The sequence below is a fragment of the Microtus ochrogaster genome, chromosome 5 (genome assembly GCF_000317375.1).
Source record: "Microtus ochrogaster isolate Prairie Vole_2 chromosome 5, MicOch1.0, whole genome shotgun sequence".
Lineage (NCBI taxonomy): Eukaryota > Metazoa > Chordata > Mammalia > Rodentia > Cricetidae > Microtus > Microtus ochrogaster.
The window spans coordinates 22,518,261-22,545,945 of NC_022012.1; the positions used below are offsets into that span (position 1 = coordinate 22,518,261).

The following is a 27,685-nucleotide window of genomic DNA, read 5'->3' on the forward strand; positions in this document are numbered from 1 at the left end:
TCTGGGGACCAAGCTGTGTAGATTCTCCATTGAACAAACCCCACTAAAGCTTGACTCAGTTACAGGAAAAAAAAACTCTAAAGATAAATTCATTATTTGTGCTAATATATATTGTGAAGACCTTTAAAGATTAATATAAGGTTGAATTTAGTAAAACATTTGTGAAACCATAAAAATCTATGTGAAACAGGAAATACACTACCACACCTGGACCTTCAAGTGTAGAAGTTGATGAGACAAAATGAACCAGAAACCATAATTAGGAAGAGAATGGGTCACTAAACAAGGAAGTCAAAACTAGTTTCAGAAAAGTTTGAATCATTATAGGGGCTACAATGTAAACTACACAGATAGCATGATAGCCTATCCAGGGCATCTGAAATAAAGCCTCACAATCTTGAAGAACTAATGAGTAATTATAACAAGGCAGCAAGATGTAAGGTAAAAATACAAAAGGGAAAATATTTTTACTTTTCTTTAAATTAATTAATTAATTTCTGCAACAGGGTCTCACTATGTAAGCCTGGGTGCCTGGATTCCACCATATAGGCAGGTTGGCCTGGAATTTACAGAGCTCTACCCACCACTGCCTCCCCAGTGCTGGGATAGAAGTCATGTGCCACAACACCCAGTATGCAACACTTTGTGTCATGCATATATCTGCTTATAATCAGCACTTGGGAGGTAAAGGAAGGAGGATTGTGAGTTCAAGGACATCCTGAGATAAAATAGGGAGTTCAAGGCCAACATGTGACACACAATAACTACCCACGGAAAAAAATATAAAGTGAGAGTGAAAACAATCATTCTTACACACTAAGTCATAATCATTCACACTTGAGCAGGTCCATTTCCCACATGTTCTTCCCATCTTGATCTGTGCAGTCGGTGAAATGAACAAAAGCTATTGCCAGCTATTTGTTTGATAAGCTATAAAGTTTGTATGCGAAAGTAAGAAGCTAGGATAGTTGCTGAATATGGAAGGAGGAAAACAAAGCTGGGTAGGGTCACTACTCAGCTTGAAGACTTAAAGTCACAGGAATCAAGTCGGTGAAGTTTTAGAAAAAGGAAAAAAAAATATGGTGGGGGAACTGGAGAAATGGCTTAGTGGTTAAGAGCACTGAGTACTTGTTGCTTTGCAGCTCCTGTATCCAGTGGGTCCCAATCACCTGCAACTACAGCTCCAGCGGCTCTTATGCCTTCTTCTGGTCATACACACACACACACACACACACACACACACACACACACACACACACAAACACTCATTTTTTTAAAAAAGAAAGACAAAAATTAGAAATTACAGATTAATGTAACAGACTAAAAGGCCCAGAAAAAAAAACATTAATATTATCTACTAATTTTAACAAGGAAGTAAATACAGAAAAGATAATCTTTGTAATAAAAATTATAGAAACAAATGACTGCTCCTTGAAAAACAAAACAACAGCAAAAAAAAAAATAATCCTACATACAGAACTTATATTCTTGACTAAGACTAACTGCAAATGAATTGTTGACCTTGATGTGGAACATCAAACTGTACACTACTTCAAGATAACACAGGAGAAAGTACTTGGACTCGGTCCTGGCAATGGCTTTAGATATAATTCCAAAGACTTGGTTCATGAAAGGAAGAATCCATGTTTGGACCATATGCTAGTGAAAACATTGTGACAGGAAAGGGAACAAAAGTCCACAGACTGAAAGTACATATTTACAAAGAACATAGCTGCCAAAGGTCTGCTACCCAAAATATGTGAACAATGCTTAAAATATAATAAATAATAATAATAATAATAATCTTTTAAAAAGTGGTCAAAATATTGAACAACTAACCATATACACATATGGAGTATGTATACACTAAGTATACACATATGGAGAGACACTCTATCTCCTTTGCCAGCAAAGAAACCTAAAAGGGTAATGCAATTCTATCAGATACCTATTAGAGCAACCAAAATCCAAAGCAAGGACTCATTCGTATCCTAGCAAAAATGTGGGATCACAGGGCTTGTAAACATCCCTGAAGAGAATTCAAAATGGTATAGCCTCTTGAGAAGAGCTTGGTAGTTTGTTACAAAACCAACCATGTTTTGCCATACAATCCAGAAACCACATGCTTTAGTACTCACATAATAAGAAACCTTATGTCCACAGAAAAACCTGCACAAGGATGTTTATAGCAACTTCATGCATAATCATTACACTTGGAAGCAGCTAAGAGGCGTGTTTTAGTAAAGGGATGGATAAATAGACTGCGGAACATACAGACAATAAAATACTATTAAGCGGTAAAAAGAAATGAGCTACTGAACAAGAAAGCTTGGAGGAAACACAAATAAACACTCCTAAGCAGATGAAGCCAAGCTGCAGCAGCTTCATGCTGCAGGACTCCAACTGCACAGCATTTGGGAAAGGCAGATACAGACAGGGTAAGGAGTCCAGAGGGTGTCAGACGTTGGATCTCAAGAGAGACAGAAAATGCAAAACACAAAGGATTTTGAGTGCAATGTGCCTATTCTGTATTTGTGAACACATGTCAGTGTGTATTTGTCAAACAAGGTGTACAACACCTGAACGCTGAGAGAACCTGATACAAAAATCTGAGTGATTACTATTTGTCAAGCCAGCTTCACCAACGGAAACAAATGCATCGCATCACACTGCTGGGGATTGAGGATGGGACTTCAGGTGTCAAAGGGCAGAGGTCATAGAGAATATTGATACATTTTCTTTACATTTTGTTGTGATATAAAAATTGCTTTTAAATCCACGATTTAGTTTCTGATACATGCATGTAAAATAAGCATGGTTCTATCGAAACAAAGACGACAAGAAACGGGTGCAAGCATAACCATCTCACAGGAAAATTTAAAGGGCATTATTCCAAACATAAGGATGTGACCCTAGAGAGTAATTCAAATCAACAGGAGAAAGCAAATAATCCTGATAAAAGTAATTATGCAATTATAAAAGGCAGTGTAAATGCTTATTCTTTCTTCTCTTAACTGATTTACAAAGCAATTGCAGAGTACAATATGTATACAATTGTATTGTTGCAGTTCTAATATGCAGAAATGCGATCTATCTGACAAGGAGAGCCATAAAAGAGGAGGATGGGAGCAAAGCTGCATCGGCGCAGGGAAATGACACCAGATGGTAACTCCGTTTACAGGAATAAATAAAGAAAATAAGAAATGGTAAATACGATGATTAATAGAGCAAACTAAAATTATGTACTCGCATTTCTTTCCTTCAGTCCTATAAAACCCACACAATTAAAATAATGCATCCAAAAATATTGCTACTTATTGGATTATAACGTATATAGAGTGTAATAGGTATAAGAAAAACAGAACAAGAGTAAAAAGTTGGGAGTATATAAAATATTTTCTCCATCTCTTTGAGGTTCATTTAGTCACTGAGGCAGGAGGCAATTTGCATATGACCTCGTCGTAGTTCTTGTGCAACCTCATAAATTTCCATAAGAGGATCGTTATTAAAAGAACAAGCCTGCCTCTTCCCTGCCTTGTGCTTCCAGGCCCATGTGTGACCCCTTTCTATGTACACATTCCAGCCCTATCATTCCCCAAGAGACTCTAACCGAAGCTAAGCCAGTGTAAATGCTAAACCCACAAACCTCCAAAACTGCGAGGTGAAGAAGCCCTTTTACTTTATAAAGTGAAGATCTTCCAGGGTCTCTATTATAGCAGTGCAAAGCTGTCTAATACAATGTGTGTGTGTGAAGGGGGGAGATGAAGTAGTCTTATATGTTATGATGTATACACTGAATCTTAGATCAATTGCTAGTAAAATATTTTTAAGAAACAGTAAAAAATCATTGCATTAATTAAAACTGGAGCAGAAAATATTCATTTCTGAAAAATGTAGAACTAGAGGAAAATATATGAGACATATACAATAGAAAAAAGAAAATTCAAGTGTACTAATATTGAACGTGATTAGATCAAACAACTCAATCCAAAGGCAGAAACCATCAAACTGAATTAAATAGGCATCAAAAATAAGTGCTATATATTAAAGACATATTTTATATATGAATGTGGCAAAATAAAAAGGGAAAAGGTGTACCTCACAAAGAGAGGCCAGCCACAAAATAAACCTCAAACAGAAAAGATGTATATAGTTCGGTGACATTTTAAAATAGTCAGGATCAGTCTACAAGGAAGTTATAAAGTTTGTGAAAATACTGTTATAAAATTATAGGGACCCTAAACACCTAAGCAAACTTGAGCAAAGTGAAGGAAAACAGGCAGTTTAGCAAGACAATCTGTAGGCTAAATTGTGGGCTGTCACTATCCTGCTCTCAATAACGTGAAACTGGGAATGCAATATCAGGAAGTAGGGAGAATGAATATCTCCTGAATTAGGCCAGAACCAAAACAAGCCACGAAACATCCCAACAAACTACAGCAGAATGCCCATTATTCTCAAGTAAACATGGCCCATTCTCTCTAATGAATTAGATGCTAGGCGGTGAAACAAATCTTCATACATTTTAAAAGACTGAAATTATATGATATGTGGTATGTGATCATAACAAGATTAAAATGGAAATCTATCCCAGAAATAAATTTAGGAAATTAAAAGCTATATTAAGATGAACATACTCAAGTAACCAGATTGGGAGAACAGATCATGAGGTGATTGGAGAAAGACTGAGACAGAGGCATCGGGCTCATCCAAAGCATACTGTAGAGATCGTTTCCAGATATAAATCCTTCTAAGCCATAGTTTAAATGTCTGTGTCTAAAAAGAAGGCAATGACACATGATGATCTTACCGTCTAAGATGTAGGAAAAGGGGGAGGAAAATCAAACCCAAAGGAAACAGAACAAGAAAAGAATGAAGATGATTACAGATGAGTGGGGATGAATTAAATATTGATGATGAAGAAAACAAAGGAAAGTGAAAGTGGGTTCAATGATAACCAGCAGTAGCTACCATGTCAGGGGATCTGACGCTTCTAACTGAGTTCTGCAGGCACCAGGCATGGGCATGATGCCCGTACATAAATGCAGCCTAAAGGGGGGAAAAAACCTGACAGTCTTTTATAGGAACATAAAAACTATTTGACAAGCGGATATGAATAAAATCGACAAAACTTTAGCTGAACTGTACAAGAAAATAAAAGAGGATAAAATTGCTAAAGACAACAGTGGATGTTGCTAAAGTAAAAAGGATATTGATCGTGACTTCACAGAAATAATTATGAGAATACTATTAATACCTGAGTACCAACCTATTGAGTAACTTAGATGATGTAGACATAATTCAGGAAAGACACAGAGTAGCATCATGGACTCAGGAGGTACTAAAATACTCTAAACAGAATATACAGATACTTACTTAGTAATTTTACAAATGTACATACAGAAAAACTAAATTCTAAGGTCATTGACGTCAATGGTAAACCTTGCCAAGCATTTAAGAAATTACTACCCATTTGTTATAAACCCTTTCAAGAAGTGGAGGATAAGGGATGAGTGAGGGAAACACTTTTTTAATAAAAACAAGACAAAGATATTACAAAACTCAAATAGCCCGTGGAAATTTTTACTATGACCAAATGTGACTTTCCCTGGTAAATTAATCATGTTTTAACATCCACAGATCCATTAAGAGAACACATCAGGGGTTGGAGAGTTGGCTCAAAAATTAAGAGCATTTGTTACTCTTGCAGAGGACCTGGGTTTGGTTCCCAGCCCCCACATGGTGGTTTACAACCATCTGTAACTCCAGTTCCAAGAGATCCAACACTTCCTTCTGACCTCTGAAGGCAGTAAGCATGCATGTGAGGACAGACATATATGCAGGCAAAACAGTCAAACACATAAAATACAAATAAACAGAAATGGAAAGAAGGGACACATCATAGTAACAGTATATAAAAATATACAAATGTTTTTGTAGAAGCGTAAAAACTTGTAGATGAATAAATATTATTCATAAAAATACTAAATAAATTAAACTAGAAGAAAACTTTTCCGGTTGGTTAAGGAACAGTAACAACCATTATCTTTAAAGGTAAAAAAAAAAAAATGGATTTTTTTCTGCTAAGATCAAGAAAAAGGATTTCTGCTCCCAAAAATTTTTTTCAAAATTTTTATCCAACATAATACTGGAAATCATTGCCAGGAGTACTTGTCAAAAATAAGTCAGTGAAAGGCATATACATTAAAAAGAAAGATGCAAATGTCTCTCAACTTGAGGTGACATAAGTTCTATATAGAAAACCCTGAACATCTAAGTGAATAGATGGAGCTTCTGAGATACTGTTTTTGGCAGTGCAGCCATGAGGACCTGAGCTTGATCCCTAACATCCTCATTAATAAAAAGAAAAATCAGATCTGTAACTCCAGCACAGGAGGTAGGAGGCAGGAGGGTCCCTGGGGCCGCCTGGAGAATCCTCCTAGATAGTTGTCAACTTCCTTCTTCAGCAGAGGGAAGACTGTGGATCAAAAAATAAGGTGGAGAGGTACTGGAAAAGACCCAGAAGACCTCTGACCTTCTCAGTCACACACACACACACACACACACACACACACACACACAGAGAGAGGGAGAGAGAGAGAGAGAGAAAGAGAGAGAGAGAGAGAGAGAGAGAGAGAGAGAGAGAGAGAGGAACTAATAAAGTTTCATGGATGCAAGCTCATCACTCAGTGTCATACATTGCTCTCTATAGACAGCACTATTAAAGCCTGACAACAGTAGTCTGTCTCAGCTTAACAGAGAGGGAATGAACTGTTACTTCTCGGCCTATAGGCTGAGATCAAGTAGAGGAAGTTTAAATTTTAGTCTCTCAAAAGCACAAGTCTTCAAAAATTTAATGATGTCCACCATAAGTGGCAAAGCACCTCAGCACCCACACCCATGGTCTAGAAGACTCACTAACGCTCATAGGTGCTATTCCACACTTTGATGGACAGATTCACAGCAGGGCAAATCACAGCTTCAGCTTATTCTTTGCAGTTGCCAGGATGCTGGCTCTATAATCCATATGATGAAATTTAAGAGCTCCAGAGTAGCTAAATCAAGATTATGAAGTCATATTTTTCCCATTCAGAACTTGCAATACTATTGTAATAAAGACAAGGACGTTCCGACGTTCATTGACCGGGCCTTTAAGTCAATAGCAGGGAATTCATCCGCCACCCCTGATTTCCATTTCAGTAATTATGAAAACAGTGCTGACTCAACTAAGTTTCCACATTGGAAAACATAAGCATGGTCCCCTTAGTCATATCATGCACAAACTATCTTAAAATAGATCCTAGACCTATGTAGGAGAGCTAAAAATACGAGACTCTTGCATGAATATGTAGGCACCAAACATAACCTGTGTTTATATGGCAGTGAGACGCTCTGACCCTTCTTTCTGGAGGGATTCGGTCTAAAGTTGATCCTGTGATTAGTTGCTACATTCTCAGAGTATACTAACAGCCATGAAATGGTCCCCTTTAAAGTGGAGACTGATACATGGTCTGTGGGGTCTATTTTAATGTAACTTTGTGTGTATATATATGCACCCATATGAGAGAGGGGGGATTACTGCCACCAGCAACTGAAACAGAGGTCAAGTTGTCCTGAGCTTCAGGGTAATGGGGAGGTTCTCAGAGAAGAAGAGCCATCCAGTAGAGTGGCATTAAGCAGCTTCCCAAGTAACTAGCTCTGACTGATGGTTAAAGCCTTAACACCCTGAGGGTAAGGGTGGGGCGCATGGGAGGTGCATTTCTGACTTCCTTCCAGCAAAGACTGGAGATCCTTTTCTGTCAGTGTTTGATTGAGAGCTGACACTCACGTCTGTCTTCAGAAGTGATAATGTCTACAGAGCGTAGGGGTTCTGCTCTGAGGTGACAGGAGGGATAATTACACAATGGTATTAACACATGGATTCCCTTTTCCTGGGGTCTGGACTACGTATTAGGAATATAGATAATCATCATAGAACTGCTAAAATTAGGGAAAAGGGCACAATAAAACACCCAACTGAGTGACCTAGATTCCCCATGTTCTCTCTTTGTGGCCCTTTAAGGGAGCAGTGTCTCTTCTTGCTGCAGGAAGGTACTCTTTTCCCTGCCAAAATTATCCCTTCAAGTCTCCCTCTATGCCTGCCTCCTCTTGGAACGTCCCCTTTCTCCAGTTTCTTTATGACTTATTTCCCTTCCATTTTCCACAAACACATGTAAGTTTCAAAACAAGTTAAAGGGCAAACACGAAGCAGGGGCGACAGCTGACCTCACCAGGCACCCCGGCTTTTCATGTTGCTCTCCTATTTCTCTCTCTATCTTTAGTGTAAATCTCTTGGAAATACAGTGTACATCTTCTGCGCTTCATCTCCAGTTGACTTTTTAACCCATTTTAATCTGGCCTTTCTTTCAAAGCTTTTGAATGTCTTGCAAAGCTAGTGGCTCGCGTTTGTCCTTTATCTTCAGCCCCTGCATCATGGGGCAGCATTGCCCATACAATTTTGACATTCTCCTTTCTTGATTTCTCGGCACTCTCGGTGGGATGCCTCCGATACACCTTCTCTGTCTTCACCAGCTCCCAGTCAACCCCTCACTCTGTGGATACTGATGGGCTCCAAGATTCTGTCTCAGTCCTCTTTCATTCTGCATTTCCAGATTAATTATTTACAGCCCTCTTTAAGAACCAGCTCCAGTCCCACCTTTGCCAAGGCTACCTATCAACCATTGCTACTCTCTAGCTCAGGATATTCCAAATTCCAATGTCAGAAACCATCTCAAGCAGGCTTGACATCAACTTCTGTTGTTACTTGGGTCTGCTCTTGAGGCTACTGCCACCATCCCTGAACTTGAGTGCATTCAGGCTTGATTGTGTTTTTTCTTCCTGCCCATGGTGACTGCAGTCAGCACCACACGGTAACCAGTCACTTGACTTTTTCTGCCTTTCTCTCTGTTTCTACCAGGATCCATCAGAGTTTATCAAGTATGGCTAAGGTTGGTAGAATTTGGTCCATGCTTCCAGTGTGCTGCCCGGGTTTGCCATGCATTTTTATCAAGAAGAGCAAGGGGTGGTCTCAGCCATTCTTGCTAGGTCTGCTTGAGGTTCTTTCCCTTTTCTTTTAATAGTGAAGGGGAGCTGACCTTAAAGATCCCACATGTCTATCCCCTGGAGGAAGGATGTTTGAGGCAAACAGTGAAAAGCTGTCAGGTAAAATAAAGGGATTTTTTGGTAGATATGCACACTGGGAAATGGTTTTTTTTCAGTTGTGATGATTGCCTTCACTGTCAGTGTTATGAAAGTGCTGGCGGTGCTAAAATTAGGAAGGACTCACATGACATCCTAGGACCTACTGTGATGAAAATATGGAATTCCGCTGACTTATTTCTATAACCTCTTTTCACAAAAGATTATGATGTTTAAACAATGCTCTAGGTGGGAATGATGATAATTAAAGAAATAAAAAAAATCAGTCACAAGGAAAATAACAGGTGTAAAGGCTACCTAATGGTGTATATGAAAACTTAAAAACCAGTAATAAATGTCTATGAGCCACAATTGTACAACGAAAGCAGAGGCACTGCTGTCAAATGGTGGTGGAGACCCAGAAGACAGCCAACCAGCTGCCATTTCTGCCATGAAGAAAGCCCCGTCACTATGCGGTGTGTAGTTCTCAGTACCTAGGCTATACTGGTATCTCTGGCCTATTGCAGGCCAGTGTACTCCTTCACAGGCCTAGAACTCTTTACCAGATGTCTACACTATACCCAGACTCACAGTTGACCGATTTTGGGTTTCTCTACTTGGCTTGTCCCAGAGATGGACATGGTATTTTATTTAATTCTCACAACTAATTGGTAAAGTGAATTCTGATGCCAGTGGGAGGGGCAAGGAACAGCTTATAATGGCTATTGTGTGTGATTGTCCCAAGATGGGTTCTCAATTGGAGAGCAGTTCACAAGATGTCCATTAGGGAACTTTCTCTGATCAGTGACTTTGATAGGGACATGTCAGAGCAGGGTGACGTAAAGACGGAAGGAGAGAGAAATTAAGAGGCGTAGGTATGGTACAGTCCCATGGGAACTTTGGTCAGCTGGAGGGAACATTCATCAGGGCTGTCTGATGTTGGAAGAGAGTGCCTGGGCCTTTTCTCATCATCTCAGTTAGTCACTGGGAAGATACGCTTTGGGGGACAGGGTTCCTTGTGAAAGAGGAGATCCCTACGTCTGCCTTGTAACACCTCTGCCCTGAAGAACACAGGCAGCTCACCTCTATGTCCATAACCATTATGAGAACGGAATTATTAGACACTTAACAAGGATCAATGAAGCTGATCTTCAGAGTAGCCCTGTCTGTCAAGACTGTTTTTCCCAATGTCCATTTTTCTCTCACTCCCACTCAGTAATGATGCTTGAAAAAATACGTCACTTAAGTCACTTGCTTTAGGGTACTCGGCTATAATAATAATAACAGCGCTGCAGTCAGAACTCTGGCGGTATAATTATTTTCTGTCACACATGTAGTGGGAGAAATAGAAAAATAGAGTAAATGACTAAATCACCTTAAAAATCCATGTAAGGATATAAAAAATAACATTCTTGAGAAATGAGATTGTAAAATACTGTGTGTTGTAACGGAAGAAAAGCAGGGATTTGAAGTGCTTGGCCTGAGTTTTGAAGTCACCACTTCCTAGCTGTGGGTATTTAAACAAGGTCTATAACCTTTCTCAGCCTCAATATTCCCATTTCAAACCCTTTGGCCTGCCCCCTCCAAAAAACAACCCAGCAGAATCTACACTAAAATCATGTATGATCACATACCAAAGTGGCTCTATTTATACAGTGCCAGAGGATCCTAAGACTGCAGCCATGTAAGGTCATGGAGTAGTTGAGCTGGTCTGGGCCTGGGGAAGTTGGGAAAGAAGAGGAAGAAGATGGGAAAGGAGAGATCAGTAGTGAACAGGCTGCTGAAGGATGATGTCATTCTCAGCAAAAGTTTTAGACCCTTCTGCTATTTCATGGAATCCTCCAGTCAATTAGAGAGATGCTCTTACCTGATTTTCCAGAATAAGACTGGCTTAGAGTGGCTTTGGAGGAGATGGTGAGACAGGCTTTTAACTGATTTAACATGTTAGTTCAAATGTTTCCATGTATGTTCAGAATCTGACAAGATCCATGAAGAAAGATCTCTTTCCTATAACCCATGTTCTCTCCTTCCCTCTGCACACTGAGATGTTACCTGGGCAACTCTTCTCTCAGCATCCTATTGTGAGAGGACCCTCCTTTGCCTGGCTACCTGGAATCAACACAGAAAGCTTTATCTGCTGGACTCAGGAAACTTCCCTCCCTGCCTATGACCCCTTACAGAATGGCCTCTGCTTTGACCCCGAAATAAACATTCACTGACTTGAAGTGATGTTGAGGAGGAAACAGCCAAACTCGGTTCCAAGTGTAGAATGAACAGGTTCAAGGTACAGTTAGTGGGCTCTGGATTCTAGGGAACCTAACCCTATCGTATAGCTTGGAGACAAATAGAATAGAAGCAGAGATAATGTTCATATGAAAATAATCAACAATAATGAAAAGGCTACAATAACATCAATAATCATCAATGCTAAAATGAGGTTCAGAATAGGCAACATTTACTGATAGTTGGACCTTGGCAACATCAGAGCCCTAGGTCTCCAAATGGTAGAGAAAGTGAATTCTGAAAAATATGCTAATGGTCAGTTCTGCAGAACCATCTGTGGTGTCCTGGTCTCCCAGGCCACGCAAATTTACAAACAACACCTAAGCACTGTGAATGAGGTATTTATTGTACAGAATGTTTTTAGGATGAACAGTCCACTAAAGAAATATGCCTAAGGCCATCAATAACCCAATCGTTTATGGCACAGAGATTTCCCAACTCACACAGAGCCGGTGATCATTACTCTAAAGTTCTCGATATGAAGTGACTAAGGACAAGGCAGTCCCTACACACTGGAGCCCATACCCTGGGGCTATATGGCAGTGTCTAGTTTCACAACCTTAGCTTCCTATACCCTCTACCACACAGGCTTCCTGCTCTATCTGACTGAGGGAAATGGCCTTGGATTTGCTTTTTTGCTGGATCAGGAGAAGGGGGCTGATGGAAATAGAGTGCTTCTGAGGTTGGAAGAGCCTAGGAGAAAGCTAAGTTGGAAAGACTAGATTTAAAGTAAATATTGACCAAACTAAAGCAAAGAATGAGGAATCAGATGCAGTTCGATGACTACCTGTTGATGAAGGCTTAAGAGAACTTCCCCTCTGCAAGGGTACCCAGACTCAGAAGAGTTGAGCACACCAGCCATGGCTAAGGAGCAGAGTGGAAGGTGGGTTTAGTGAAAGATTTGTACAATGAGGAGGTATTTATAAAGAAATAAATGGCATGTCTTTAATTTGGTGCCCCCTCTGTGACAAATATCAAACTAATAGCAGGGTTTTCTTTTGGACCACAGTTTTTAGTTCTCTCACACCATGGTCTAGACGTCAAATCCTTTCCTCCAGCTCGGAGTGGAACTCCCTGATTAGGCAAACTGCTGATGTACGGGCAAAATTAGTCTGCTTACTATGTGGGAGCTTGCTAATTGCACAGGAATGTGCATTCCCAGGCGTGCTCTGTGGAAGGCTGTCTTCTTTCTGACAAGGGAGGGTGTTCGGGCCAAGAGAGCCCAGACTTCCACTGAGTGAAGTAATGGGCCAGTTTCCTGGCTTTGCTTGTCTTGTGAAATACTGAAGGAAAGCATTTCCTAAAACCCTTGAACACTACTTCAAGCATCCAGTTAAAAATAAACGCCACCATGAAAGGGCCCTTCTATGGAGGAGTGTCACGCTCGGCCATTCAGTAAATGTGGATTGAGCACTAAGTCTCATGCTTGGCACTGAATATCGAGACAGATAAAATGTGTCCTGTACCTAACCAGGACAACTGAGCAGGACTCTGGGAAGGAGTGGCAATTCACAGGAGGGCCTACTTTTGCTGAGGACGCTGGAATGTTGCCCAGGGAGGCAGCATATGATCTGGGCCTTGAGGGTGAGTTTCAAAGCCAATGAGAAAAGGACATTTCAGCTAGAAGGAGCTTGGGCTACAGCTGAAGGTTGCAAACACACGGAAGTTTTTCTAGAAAGGTTTTTCATCCAGTTCCGGGCACATATCTCTATGCTATGGATCCCGAACGTCATAATGATTCATGTGATGGGGGATGAACCTGGAGGCGGGAGAGCCAGGGTGACATTCCAAAGCCTGCAATGCTAACCTGTTCAGATTTGCTGCCTTGATGTTTTTGTCTACAGCTCCATTCTGAGGACTTCTTTGTGGATAGGGTTACTTCTGCCTGTCATTGTGCTGGGCACTGGCTGTTCCTCCCTTTGCAAGGCTGGGTATCCTTTGACTTTTCCTCTTTAGCTGTATCCATCTATCCATCAATCATCCAAACTCATGAAGAAAGTATTTTAAAGGCAATCCTCTTGCTGCTCATATCTTACACACTTTAGAAGGATGTATTTCTTTATGTTAGCCATTCTTCTAATGCACTTGTTTGTCCCTCCCATCCTTTGCTCCTCCCTTCCTTCATCTTGTTTTCTTCTTTGGTTTTGTGATGTTGTAGAACAAACCCAGGCTTTGTGCAGCCTAGAACCACTGCTCTATGGTTCTTAACCTTTGCTCCTTCCCACTATTTCTTTAATGTTTTATTTTAAAAATAATTACAAATTTTCCAAAATTTCAAACACAAGACAGATATTTCCTGTCTAGTCTTCATTACAATATTCCATAACCCTCATACATTATATACAAACACACATACTCATACACACTCAAACATACATACTCACACACATACTAACACATGCACACACTCACACACATAGCCACACACATTCTCATACTCACTCAAAACACACATACATCCACACTCATTTTTTATTCATATGGACACTCATCACACACACACACACACACACACACACACACACACACACACTTGTTGATTTAAGAGGCAAAGCATTCAATTTTGTACTCTAGTCATGTAAATATGCCTAAAAGTTTGAGTGTTTCCGAGTTGAGCAAGCACCGGGGTGCAGCTTGCTGTGCTGTTTATGTCTCTGTCTCAGTTTATCCAAAGAACTATTTTTAGTACTCCCTGCCCAGCACCATTAGTTTGCGTTAATTAAGATGGGGATGGTGGGGATTTGTGTCTGACAGACCCTTGCTACTTGCAAAAGAGTCACTCTTGTCCTATTCAGGGGCCTGGGGAGTTGGATCCAGATGGAGACTGCTGGTAGCCAGTAGCAAAGGAAGTTTATGGAGCCCCCTGTCTCTCCTCCTCGCAAGCCCCCCTTGTCTCAGTCTCACTGGCGAGTTACAAGGCTGTCCTGCTGCAGAGCTGGTCCCCTGCATTCTCTGCAGGCCCTTTGTGACATGGGCTGATTGCATACACAAAGATGTCAGAGCAAATCACCACGTCTGGGAATTGTCGGGCAAACAGTCTGTGGAATAAAACGCGCACATTGCCAAAGGGTGGGGGAGGTTAGCCAGGAGGATATCTTGACAGAGGGAGAGAGAAGTGTTGGAATTAATTCTTAAATGTGTCGGATGGAAATTAGCAGCTGAAGGTTTGCAAAGGGAGAGGAGGCAGAGGGAGAGAGAAAAGGGAAGAGACAGGCAGATGGAGAGGGGGAGGGAGAGAGTGGAAAATAGACTCAGCTTCATTTCACAGTCTTGCTTCACCCTCCGCCCAAGCAGCCTGTGCTTTTTGCAGGGATCTTGTCTTGTCTCAGCTTGTTGTTCCCTGTTGACCTCTGCCATGAGACTCCTGGACTCCCCCATACTCCCATTTCCACTGCAACTGTTGTGCTTTTCGCCCACATGGGATTTCCAGTCTGTGCAGAGAAAAAAAACAGTCTCTATGCCAAGAGGACAATCTTCTTGCAAGTCTATGCTGATACAGAAGGCCTGGGGCTTTGTAGATCTCTGCTCATGACACTCTGATCATGTCCAAGTCACTGACTCCCCATGGAACTAGGATTACTGGGCAAGGAGGAATTATGCATGCAAGACATTTCTCTTAGATATATTGTACAAGTGAAGTATTTGTTATAAAGTAAGTACTATGGATTGGATCTTTGTGTGTGTGTGTGTGAAATATTTTATTCATCTATTTATTTTATATGCCAGCAGAAGCCTTCCCCTATCCTCCTCTCCCAGACCCTCCCTCCTTGCCGCCCCCCCCCCCCCAAATTCTCTCTTCCTCTGTCTCCATCCAGGAAAGGGCAGGTCTCCCATGAGTATCAATAAAACATAGCATATCAGATTGCAGTAAGACTAAACAATTCCCCATGTATTAAGGCTGGGCAAACTCACCCTGTATGAGAAGTAGGGTCCCAAAAGTCAATAAAAGTGCTGGAGACATCCCGTTCCAGCCGTTAGGAGTCCTACAAGAGGACCAAGCTACACAACTGTAACATACATGTAGAATGACTAAGTCAATCCATTCAGGCTTCCTGGTTGTCAGACTCTGTGAGTGCCTATGAGCCAGGATAGTTGATTATGTGAGCCTTCCCATGGTGTCCTAGACCTCTCTGGCTCCTAAACTCTTTTGTTTTCCTCCTCATAAGATTCCAGAACTCAGCCTAATATTTGACTGTAGGTCTCTGTATCTGCCTACATCAGTTGCTGGATGAAGTCTGTCTGATGACAATTGGGCCAGGTACCACTCTGGCCACAGGAGATGGCCAGTTCAGGCTGCTTCTCTGCTGTTTCTAGGAGTCTAAGCTGGGGTCCTCCCTGTAGACTCCTGGGAGATTCCCCTGCATCAAACTTCTTCCCAGCCCTAAAATGCACACCTTCCGGCAGCCACCCTCAAGCAATCTCCTTTTCCGTACCCCCCAACCTGACTGCTCATGTTCCCAGGCCCACCCACCCTCAATCCACTCATGAAATCTTTTCTATTTCCCTTTCCCAGGGAGATCCGAGAGTGCCTCCCCACCACTGCATGGACCCGCCTTGTTACCTAGTCTTTCTGGATCTGTGGAATGTAGCATACTTATCCCTTATTTTATAGCTAATAACCACTTACGTGTGAGTGCGTGCCTTTTTTGTCTTTTTTTGGTCTGTGTTACCTCACTTAGGATGATTTTTTTTTCTAGTTTAATATGGATTGGATCTTAAGCATCCACCAAGATCCATATGTTAAAATCTTGGTTCTGTACCACTGAGAAGCTACTGTGGATGAGCCTTGAAGAGGCAGGTCTACTAGGAGGAATTAGGTCGTGCAGGGTTTGCCTTGAAAAAGAAAATGGGGACTACAGTCTCTTCTTTCTCTCTCTGCCTTTTCTACTTGCGGTAAGGTGCACCTACTCCAGTGTTGTAGCCGTGCTGACACAGGACTGGAACCTCGAAGCCATAAGGAAAGGCTCTTCCTCCTTTCACTTCTTTGCTTAGTCTGTCTCAGAGACCAAAGGCTACTCCAGTGGCTGTAGCAGTGATGGGAGTAGGTACTATAATCTCTTTGCTTTTATATACCTCAGAGTTCAGTCTTTGAGATCAAGAAACATATCCACACAGTATACTCATTTCAGTTTCAACAAGATGGATGCATGTTTTCCCAACTCCAAGTTTTAATTGATGGTTGGAGCATTGCCCTATAGTTATGTGTCTGTTGGATGATACACAATGCTGGAACATAATGCAGGCAACCACCCAACTTCATTATAAAAAAAAACAATAGAAATTACTAAGAGTGTGAAGAGACAAGCCCAGCCCCTCTTCTCTTTCCTCCCCCCTTCTGAACACTGCCACAGTGTGCCCTGAAATGTTTCCTTCCAATTTCCTTCCTATCCCCCAGATTCAAGATGCCACATTTAAATCTGGGCCATGTATTAGGGTCATGTGTAGATTCTGAGTTTTTCTAAAGTAGACGTAGGTAAATTGAAGCTCTGAATAATTATGTCTCTTAAAGAGCTATTTTTGGTCTCTCTGCAGTCCATTTTCTTTTCCGCTCTCCGTGGCATCTAACCCTTTGCTCTGTACCTCTTTGGAACCTCTTCCCCACTTATGAAAGGGAAAAACAAATTGCACTTTGGAGAAAATCCATTCACACCAATGCTACTTCTTTCTAAGCACTTTGTAATTTGAATTCTTTAAATGCTGAGGGGGCTTTGTCTTTTGAGGCCAAAATGCTAGACCTAAGCATGCCTGTGGTAGGAATATTAGAATATCAGGTGAGACGATGGAGCCTTCCCTTTGCTTCCTATGCCCTTCTTAAAGGAACACTTGCTTTAATCCTTGTAGGATAGCTGCTTCAAAGGAGCCTGGAGATGTGTTTTATGTGCCAGCCTGGCTAGAAAATGGTATGGAGGGATCTAGCCAAAAATTCTTGATGTTTGTTTCTGGAATGATTCTTTATGCACAACATCAACACTTAAGTCTGTGTTCTTTGGGATGAGCATATTGTGGCCCACCTGTGGGTGGGGGTGTATCCAATAAGTGAAAAGCCGGACTAGAACAAAGACAGGTGAGCAGAAAACTCTTCCAACAACTAGCTCTAACACCCAAACTCCAGCATCAACTTGGATTTCTAGCTTGCTAGTCTGTGTAGCAGATCATGGATTTCCAGTCTCCATAATCATGAGAGTGAGTTCCTTAACTTAAAATAGTTGTGCTCTCTCTCTCTCTCTCTCTCTCTCTCTCTCTCTCTCTCTCTCCTACCCTCCCTCCCTTTCTTCTCCTCTCTACCTCTCTTCCTCCTCCCTCTCTTCTCTTTTATAATATATATATATAATGTTAATATGTGTATACAACTTTGTGTTTATTGCAAATATTGCTGACTCTAACTGCACTTGCAAAATGTTCTCTTGACTTATCCTCTGGCTAGTCTTAGGTAATATTAGGTGCTTAGCTCCATCCTGCCTCCTTGCCTGCATCCTCCCTGCCCCTTTCTTTCCTTTTATTTTGCTTTTCATTTTCCATTTTCCATTTCCTTTTCCTAAGTCTTTGTACTTCCAGAAGCCCAGGAAGATCAACAGTGTGTTCACAACCCATCCCTAGTCCTTTGATCTGCTTCTCCTGCCAACTATTTAGATCCTCCTGACCTTTAGTTACAGTTTCTGTTTTTCCTCAGTGTTTATACCACTGGTTCCATCCAGATGGGTGGCAGGAACAAGATTTGAGAGGACTTAGAGAACTACATGTAGAGAAAAAGTGATATGGACTCTCAGTGTGAAAGAAGTGGTTCTGACAAGTCTCATCTTTGTTATTGCTATGTGAGATCATCTCATCTTTGTTATTACAAAGCGATGGTATGTCCAAATGGATAAAACCACATTCATGGCTATTCTGAAATGTGTATATGCCAGGGGCCACAGATTGGGCATACTCGTTATAAAATATGTGCTTCCAATGATGATGGTAGTGATCATGCTTACAGTGTGATCAGGACCCCAGTGCCCACACAGAGGGTGAGGGCCTGCATAGACCTTGGAGTGAAAGGTGGGCTATCTAAAGTAACACCGCTTATAAGAGAGACTTGCCTCTTATGCTGAGATGCTGTGTTTTATGATGGTTATGTAAATCATAAGCTCCGTTTCTGATGAATCTGGCTCTGTTTTATTGACTAAGATCCTTGTATCTAAAGCCTATCTCCATTGTTTGTTAGCCATGTGGTACCACCACCTGCTTTCCCCCATGATTAACTTCTCACAATATAAATAATAGTGTGTTCCAACATAGTAGTAGACAGAAAACCAAGATGCTTCTAAAAGTACTGTCAATCTCAGCTCTGTTGCTATGAAAAAGTCTCATCCAAAGCCCAAATGATAGAAAAAGCACTGAGATTTTCGTATTTGGTACTGGAGTCTTGAAATTCAAAATGTCTGTAGGACTCTTGCAGGTTATGTGCTAGAATTATACAACTATTTTTATTATCAGCTGAATATACTTACGGAAAATCTACTACAGGCTGAGGCCCAATTTTAGTGTTAGTAATAGCAATAGAACAATGACCCATGAGGATAAAAAGAAAAGAATTAGTCATTTTTTCCCTTATACTCTAAGAACTGATAAGGAACAACCTTTCTTCTTTGAATGTTAGGTTCTTTCTCTTCTTTCTTTTCTTCTTTCCTTTCTCTCTCCCATCCCCTCTACCCATCTCATCCTCTTCTTTGGTTTATTTGTTTTTTCTGACAGGTCATACTATGATGAGCCCATAATTTGTCCCCTTTTCCTAGAGTCTAGGATTACAGGCCTGCATCACTGCACACAATTGTTTTGCTTTCTTTGTCAGATAGTCATGTTCTCTTCAAAGGGGTGTTAAGAGGCTTACATTAGGTAGTATCTAGTGGGTGTGAACCCTGGTGCCTAGAACTCATAGGTGATGAACACCGTAGAGAATAAGGAGGAGGAGAAAAAAAAAAGAAAAGTAGATAAAGGCAATGACAAGGATGACATCTCTGACTTAGCCAACCCGTCTGTGAGTTCAGATTGAGCTGTTTCTGCTCATGAACCATGCTCCTGTGTCGGTCACATATAAAGCGTTATGAGCAGAGGCCTCTCACCATCTTCAAGGAATTCTTCTTTCCAGACACTGCACAGAACCTCTCTCACACTGAAGAGACAGTAGCTCTACACACCGCTCCCAGTGACTGGACATACACCTGAGCCCCACTGGCGTCACACTCTCTTGCTGATGATTCTCTCCCAGTTGAGCTGACCGTCTTACCATCTTCATTTTCCCATTCCTCAAGTTCCATTCCTTCCCCAGCTTGTCCTCACCTAACTTATGTGGCTGCCTCGTGATGAACCTACCTCTGGGAAACTCACCAAGGCCCCCCATTTGCTGTGTTAGCTAGAACCCACCCTGATTGTTAATCCCCTGAGCTAAACCTTCCAGAATTTGACACCAACAACCACTGCGGTGGCTAATATTAATACTCATCTTGACAGTCTGTATAGTCACCTGCAATAGCCCTCCAGGTTAACTGAGGGGATAGAAAACCCCTGATTTCAGGTGATGCCGATCCACGAGCTGAAGTCTTAAACAGAGTGGAAAGGAAATGTGAGCTGAACGCAGTGCTCATTTCCCACTGCATCTGAGTATGGATGCACTGTGCCCAGCTGCTCCAGGCGCCTGCCACCATGCCTTTTCTGCTGTGATGCTCTGCATTCTCAAAGTGTTATAGAAAATAAACTCTTCCTTCCCTACGTTGCTTTTGAAAGGCATTTTGTCACAGCACTAAGAGGAGTATTTAGTAACCGAAAATTGGTACCAAGACACAGGGCTGTGGTCGTGATGAATATTATCATGTGTTTCTAGGATGCTTGTTGGAGGAATGTGAAAGTGTTTGAAACTCTGGGCTAGGAAGGCCTTGGTAGGTAAACAGAGTTTGGAAGTTTGGAAGACTAGAATCCAGAGAGAAACATGGGCAGTGGAAGACGTGTCCATTAGCTTCCAAAGGGGACACAGACTCTATTGGCAACTGGGCAGGGTCATTCATGTTATAATCTATTGGAGAATCTGACTATATTTTTTCCTATGTCCTGATGGCCTGAGTTAGGTTTAGTCCTAAGCAAATTTCTAACTCATTTGGTAAAGGAGATCTCCAGAGAGGACAGAATAGAGACTATACTGTTGTCCCCACTCACTATGTTTGTCCAGGTCTACAATGAAAGAAAGCCTCAAGCAGAGAAAAAAACCAACTTTCGATGAGGAAAAGTGGAGTTTAAGTAAAGTTGTAGACAGACTGGGTTCTAGGAAAATGGTTGCAGTTGTTAAAAGGACTAGCAGCATTAAAGACAAATACCCTGCTCTTCACTAAGACAATGCAAACAGTGCCCTAAGGAAGAGACCCTACCCAACAAGGGATCTCATTTGGTCTAATATTGAAATTCACTTGGAAGGAGAGAGTCTAAACTGAGATTGCTGCTGAAGGTCCTCCTGCCAGAAAGCAACTGTCTGGGAAGTGTGTCGCATCTTGACTTACTCTTGGCCACATCTTTTAGCTGGTAGCTGAACTTGCCAGTTTCATTCATGTGACATTGCTTTTATAGGCATGATAGAGGCAAGAATAAGAAGGACAAACACTGGGTGGCAGGATTAGATTCATTGTTTTTTTATAAGGAAACCCAGAGAGGCCACTGTGCAAAGCTATGAAGGTGAAGTCAAAAGTACAGTGCAGGCCCAGGATGTTGAAGATGCGAGTTCTGTGGGAATTCCACTAAAGAAAGCTGCAAATATGAAGTGGAGAGAGGCTTTGCATGATGTAGCGCTAGAAGGATGTGGAGTATCCAAGCCATTCGGATAAATCCATCCTGAGCATCAGATCTTAAACAGAGGTTAAGGACTTGGTGTTTGCCTTGTTAAGTTTATGTCCAGTCTTTCTTTGTTATGACCCTACCTGTCCCTGTCAGAATGGGAATATTTGTATCTTGGAAGTGTGTAACTTCTGGCTTATTTTATAGGGCCTCCGAGTTAGGGCATTGCTTTTGAGTCTTTAGAAGAGGCTTGGACTCTGGACTTCTATATTGGAACTGTTAAAGACTATATTGAATTTGGACTGTGTATATTGTCCATTATGATATGGCCATGAGACTCTTGGAACAAGAAGCTTAAAATTGACATCTTGGGTATCAAGTTGACAAGGGATGGCATGTTAATTCTATCAACTTGATAGGATCTAGGATCCCCTAGTTTTACAGATCTCTAGGCAAGTCTGTGAGGGTACTTTTTGACTGGATTAATTGAGGTGGAGAGAGCCTCCCTGATCATACTGATGATCCGGGATATGGGGACCTTGTCTACACACAAAGGAGACAGAGAGCTAGCTAAGCACCAGCATTCATCCTGCAGACACAGTGTGGTCAGCTGCCTCAAGATCCTGCCTTGGTGACTTCCCTACCACAAAGGATTGTGCAGTTGAACTGTGGACCAAAATCATCCCTTATTTCCTTGTGTTGCTTTTGTAGCTGTATTGTCAGGGCAGCAAACAAAGTGGTCAACAGAACTGATGTTCTCTTCAGGTCTCTTTCCTGGTTTCTTTACAGCCACTGATTCCTGAGCGACCTTCTCTGCCCACTCCTCAGACTCTCCGGTGATCTTCCCTTTAAGATGTTTGTGCTGCCAAGAGTACTGCCCAGAATCTGAGCCTGATGCTTTATTCCTTCTCACTCTCCTGCTGACTGACTTCAGCAGCCTCAGATTCAGCTCCTGCTCACAGTGTTGATTTCTAGATCTCTAACTGCAAACATTGTCCTTTTCTACAGCTTAAAACCTACGTATCCAAATGCCAGCAAAATGTTTTCCTTGGATAGCTCACCAGCATAACAAGTCCAACATTTGACATTCTGTCACCACTCAGAACCAATGCTCTTACTAAGTCTCTGTGATTGGTAACATAATCCATTCAGTTTCCCCAAAGGAAAGCAAGTGGAAGCCTACATCTTACCAGGTCATTACAGCTGAGCCAAGAAGACTCCTCCTTGAAAAGTTTTCTAGGAACTTCCACCTCTATTTAGATGACCAGATTCCAAATCTCAAAGCTTCTTGTACCCATTATAATCTTCTCTTATCATATTTTACTGTCTGATTTATTTCTTCTGTGAGACTGTTAGCAACTAGAGGGTAATATGTCATGTTTCTTGTACCCTCATTCCCATCAAAAGGCCTTGATAAATCTTGGTACCCTTAAATGCCCCCTGCCACACACACGAAAGAATTAATAAATTGGTTAGCAAACCACAAACCAGATTAACACCATAGGAAATGTTTTTGGCTTTCAGAATTCAGGGGACTGAGTCAGTGGGGTTGAACAATTTATGATTAGCCTGGTCTATACAGATTTTTATACTTGTCTCCCCACCACCTCAAAAAGCACTTTTGAGTAAAAGATAAGACTCAAGTAACTAGCTTTTGATGCAAGAAAAACACAAGTTTCTGTTTCTCTGTGAGACCCAGGGAGAACAGATTCTTTTTAGCAAGAAAAGAGTAGAGTCTGGGTGAAGGTAGGCAAAGACATCTGCTTCCTGGAGCATTCCTATGTGCCCGGTAGGCAAAGACATCTGCTTCCTGGAGCCTTCCTATGTGCCCAGGTAGGCAAAGACATCTGCTTCCTGGAGCCTTCCTATGTGCCCAGCTCTATGCAAGACATCTTAAGATGTCTTTCTTACACACACACACACACACACACACACACACACACACACACATATATATATTCCTCATACAAGTGAGGAAATCTGGGCTCAGAAAAGTCTGGTTAGTGGACTACCATCCATTGTAGGTCTCAATATAATGGTTTTCTGTGTGTGTTCTTTGATTTACAGAAGTATATGAGGTGTGACTATAAAATAATGAGGCTGATTTTTTCTGTGTAGCTGTGCAAATAGGTCCTTTATTGGAATCTTTATAGGAATCTTTAGTCATTTTAGAGGGAGATGCCTTAATGCAATTGGTACGTTGTAGGCCCCACTGTTGAGGAGTTTGAGGGTCAAGAAGGGATGAGAGGAATCCATTAGTGGGGATACCTCTGGGTCTCTGGTCAGCGTTCCCGGATGTGATGGATTACTCTTCGTCAATGGTGATTGATTAAGGGCTTTCTAGGAATCTAACACAATGTTGCTTTCGATGTATCCCTGAGGGTGTTTTGGGGGAGTGTGAGCATGTGAGTTTTAGCTCACTCAGCAGAGATCTCCCTTCAGGGGAGTAAGAACCATCCAATGTGCTTGGGACACATGGAACAAAAGCAGAGGAAAGGAGGAGCCATGTGTCTCTTCTGTAGACATCAAAACACCAGGAAGGCTCCGGTGGCCTCTGGACTCTATTCCTTCCTTACAGAAGTTGCCCTCTGGATTTAGAAGCCTTTACCTCAGACCAGAAATCAAAGCATCTTTATCCTAAGACCTTTGGACCTGGACCCAACCATGTTATTCCCATTTAATGACCAACTTTTAGGAAAAACTAGACCCCAGAACTTCTTGGTACATGTCATTGCTATGACCAAGCTCCTTAGTAAATCTCCATTCACATTTGTCTATCATCTATCTATCTGTCTGTCTATCAGCTAACTACGTACCTATCTACTTACCTATCTGTCCATATAATTAACTCAGCCACCCCAGAGAAAACTGTCTAATACACTGACTTTCTAGAGCCTGGAGAGCAGACATCAGCTCTCCCTCGCAGCAAATATTTGCTGAGCTCTTACTCTGTGCCAGGATCTTGCCTGAAGGAAAGGAATCAAGACGAGCAAACACTTTACTCTCAGGGACCCTACAGTTCTGAAGGGAGACAGCGGCTTGTGAAATACACGTGGAGACTTGGGACAAAAGAGAGGTTACATGACTGATATTGGAGCATCTGTCATGTGTTCTCCAGCTGTCAGTTTACTCTAATTCTTGGGAAACTAATAGATTACTCTCCACCTAAATTTTGTACACTGTATTGTTCTGTTTATTTGCTAATTTTAAGTTTGTTTTAAATATCATTTTTGTTTTTATTTGCCCAATGATTAATTTTGTGTTTTGATAATTCTATCATTTTGGACTTAACGATAGAGAAGAAGAAATTGATTGTCCCCATCATTAGTAGCTGCCATTAGGCTGACTTCTGACTTGGGATCAGCTTTGTATGTTATCACACTTAGACCAAAACCTTCAAAGAAACTTATTTTTGTTTACTTGGAGATAAGGCATTGCTATTTTTGCTAGATCATCCTCAAACTCTTACATTCAGGTGATACTAACTTCCCAGCATCCTGAGTTGCTGAGTGGCTGGGATTGCAGACACGCACCTCCACACTTAGCTATGAAAGCTGTCTTCTGAACACTGCCTATAGACGAACAAACAAACTCACAGATAAGTGACTTCCCTCAAATCTCAGATCTTAAGTGGCAGTGCTGGGATTAAAGTCAGGCATTTTATTACCTGACCAACTTGATTTTTCCTTGGTGTAGATAGATGTGTCCTATATTGAAGAAGAATGTGGTGCATCCTAGGAGGGAAAAGAGAAACAAGATAGGATTAAACACATCTGAATTTGTAGGCTAGTAGTGATAAGGGAAACCATTTAACATGCATTTATCTAACGTGGGAAGTGTGCAAAATGCGAATGAAGAATGATGTTTTCAACCATGGGTGGGCAGTTGTTGTAGAGTGGTTACTTTGGGATCCCAGGGACACAGAATTTACACCTCATCTACAGTTTCATTTCATAGGCAACTGCATTTCTTATAACCTTCTTAGCCTCCAAATGAAACTCAATCATTTTTAAACATGCATGGGATCATGTGTGCATGTGTGTGCATCTATCTCTGGAGGACAAAAGTCAAATCTGGATGGTCTCAGTTGCTACTTTACTTCAGTTTTGAGACAGGGTCTTTCCCTGAACGCAGAGCTCAATGATTAGATTGAATAGTTAGCTGCTAAGTCCCCAGCATCCCCTGACCCTCCAGCCCTAGCCCTGGGATCAGAGACATGTGCCTCTATACCCTAGTTTTCACCTGGGAGCTGCAACCAATCTTCCCACTTGTGCTGTGGGCACCTTACCAGCTGAGCCATCCCCCGTGCCCAGCCCAGCCATTCTCATCATCCTGCTAACTAACAGCACATTCCCGCTTGGGGCTTTCCAATGTTCTTAGTCCCTCTGCAGCTTACACCATGCTGTTTCCTCAGTCACCCTATTCTCTTGGTCCATCTTATGTGGATGGGTTTCTGTGATACAAATATACCTCAAATTATAGGCTCTCTATTTCATGTTTTTTCCACAGAGCATCTGGGCTCAATACTCCTCAGATAAACACAAGCTGTAAGGTTTCCTCATTTCTGAATAACACACAGTTTGAAATTGCTTTAATAGCTGGATACAAATTTTATTATGGATCAGTTTGGCTATCTGTGTGGAGCCCTGAATTTCCCAACAGCGATCTACTACTAGGCAATCTCTTCGAAGTAACGTAGAAGTGAAGTAATTATCATGTAACTTTTGCAAGCAATAGAGGTGATTTCTATTTCTAAAATAGGCTAGTCTTTAAAATGAGGGAGAGAAAGCGTTCAATCTGTCCTGCTTGCCACAACACAAACACACACAAACACACACACACATACACACAGACACACACATTCTCACACACACATACACACATATACACACATTCACACAGCCACACACACACACACTCACATACAGACACATACACTTACATGCACAGACACACATACACACAGAGACACCCATACACACACACACACCTCTTATCTTGGAAATATTTTGGCCTTGATTTTTACAACTTATTTTTCCACAGAGCTGCTTCAGAGAAGAAAGCTGTGCTATCAGAGAATGGCGTTCCTTCTCTTGTTAAATAAGGACTAGTGTGATGAAGTGTTCAGTGGGTGCCTGGAAGAACGGTCATTCCGCATAGTGTATCATTTAACATTGTTCCGGATTGCACTGAGTACCCGAAATCCATACGTGGAACTCCTAACCAACAATGTGACCGTGTTGGGAGGCGGGGCTGGTAAACCATGATAATGGTTACTTAAGTGTAAAAATGATCCTGATCCTATGGACCTGGAGGCTTTGTGACAGAAAGGGCATTGTCTGTGTGCCATGGGTGTGCACACAGCCTGCAGGGAGCTGCCAGAAGGCAGGAGGAGAGCCTTCCTTGGAGCTCCCAGACTTCTAGGCTGCAAAAATATGAAAAGAGTTTTCTCTTGTTGAAGCCACCAGTCCGTAGATTTGTTCTGACAACCTGAGCTGACTAGGATAGACCCTCCCATACACTGTACAGATGTATTGGTATCTTGCCTCCATTTATAAAGATGTGAGCTGGAGGCCAGTGAAGCTAAACAAGGAACGTTGCACGCATGGTGGGCTGCTGAATTGGGAGTGAGGTTAGCCTCTAACTCAGTACCCTAGACCCTTTTCTCCCCCAGGCACAATAATAGAGTCATTTTTCCTTGACCTAGATCACAGCAAGGAAGTTGCAATAGAACTTGAGATCCTACATTGGGATCCATCCATATAAGTGAGCAGAATTCCATTTTATTACCAAATAGTGAGGGCATCATGCTAGATTGTACTCAGATGAGGTATAATCAAGCAGACAAGACACACTGAGATGCCCACAGTTGAGTGGCTATTGTAGGTCGTATAGGGTGCAATGAAGTAGCCTGTTTCTAAAGTTCAGGCTATGGTATGGGGGCTTAGGGATCTGGTAAGGATGCTGTGAATATTTTGTCTCTTTGACATATCCATACAGGAGAATGTTAACACCTCTTTAAAATAGCAAATGAGAAGGCAGGTTAAGGATGAGAAAAAGTCTTCAGTTGTCCTCTGTTGCTTTGGACTTCTTTCTCCTCCTCATGCCATCCTGATGTTTGCACTTGGTTCTAGTCTCCTCAAATCCATTGCTCTGGGAAATTCCTTCTCCATCCTAATCACAGAAAGCTGTACCTCCTAGCTGTCAAAATCACCCTCAGTTCTTTCCCTTTACTCCACCTCCAAATCCCCAAATTGAGCAAATCTTAGCTATCGTAGATGCCTCTTCCTATTCCGTCTTTATTTTACTCCACCACTCCTACTGGGATTGATGTTCTGCTTCCAACACCCTCTGAGTTCTCCTGCAATCCATTCTCCACATCATGGTCAGAAAGATTTGCAAAATTTTATCTCGCAGATCCTGGTGT

At 41.7% G+C, this 27,685-nt stretch overlaps 1 protein-coding gene across 2 annotated transcripts in view; it reads left to right on the top strand.

Annotated features, from left to right (window-relative positions):
* Positions 1-27,685, top strand: part of Opcml (opioid binding protein/cell adhesion molecule like) — a 1,135,312-nt gene that overhangs the window by 565,351 nt on the left and 542,276 nt on the right. The gene's annotated exons all lie outside the window — the stretch shown is intronic.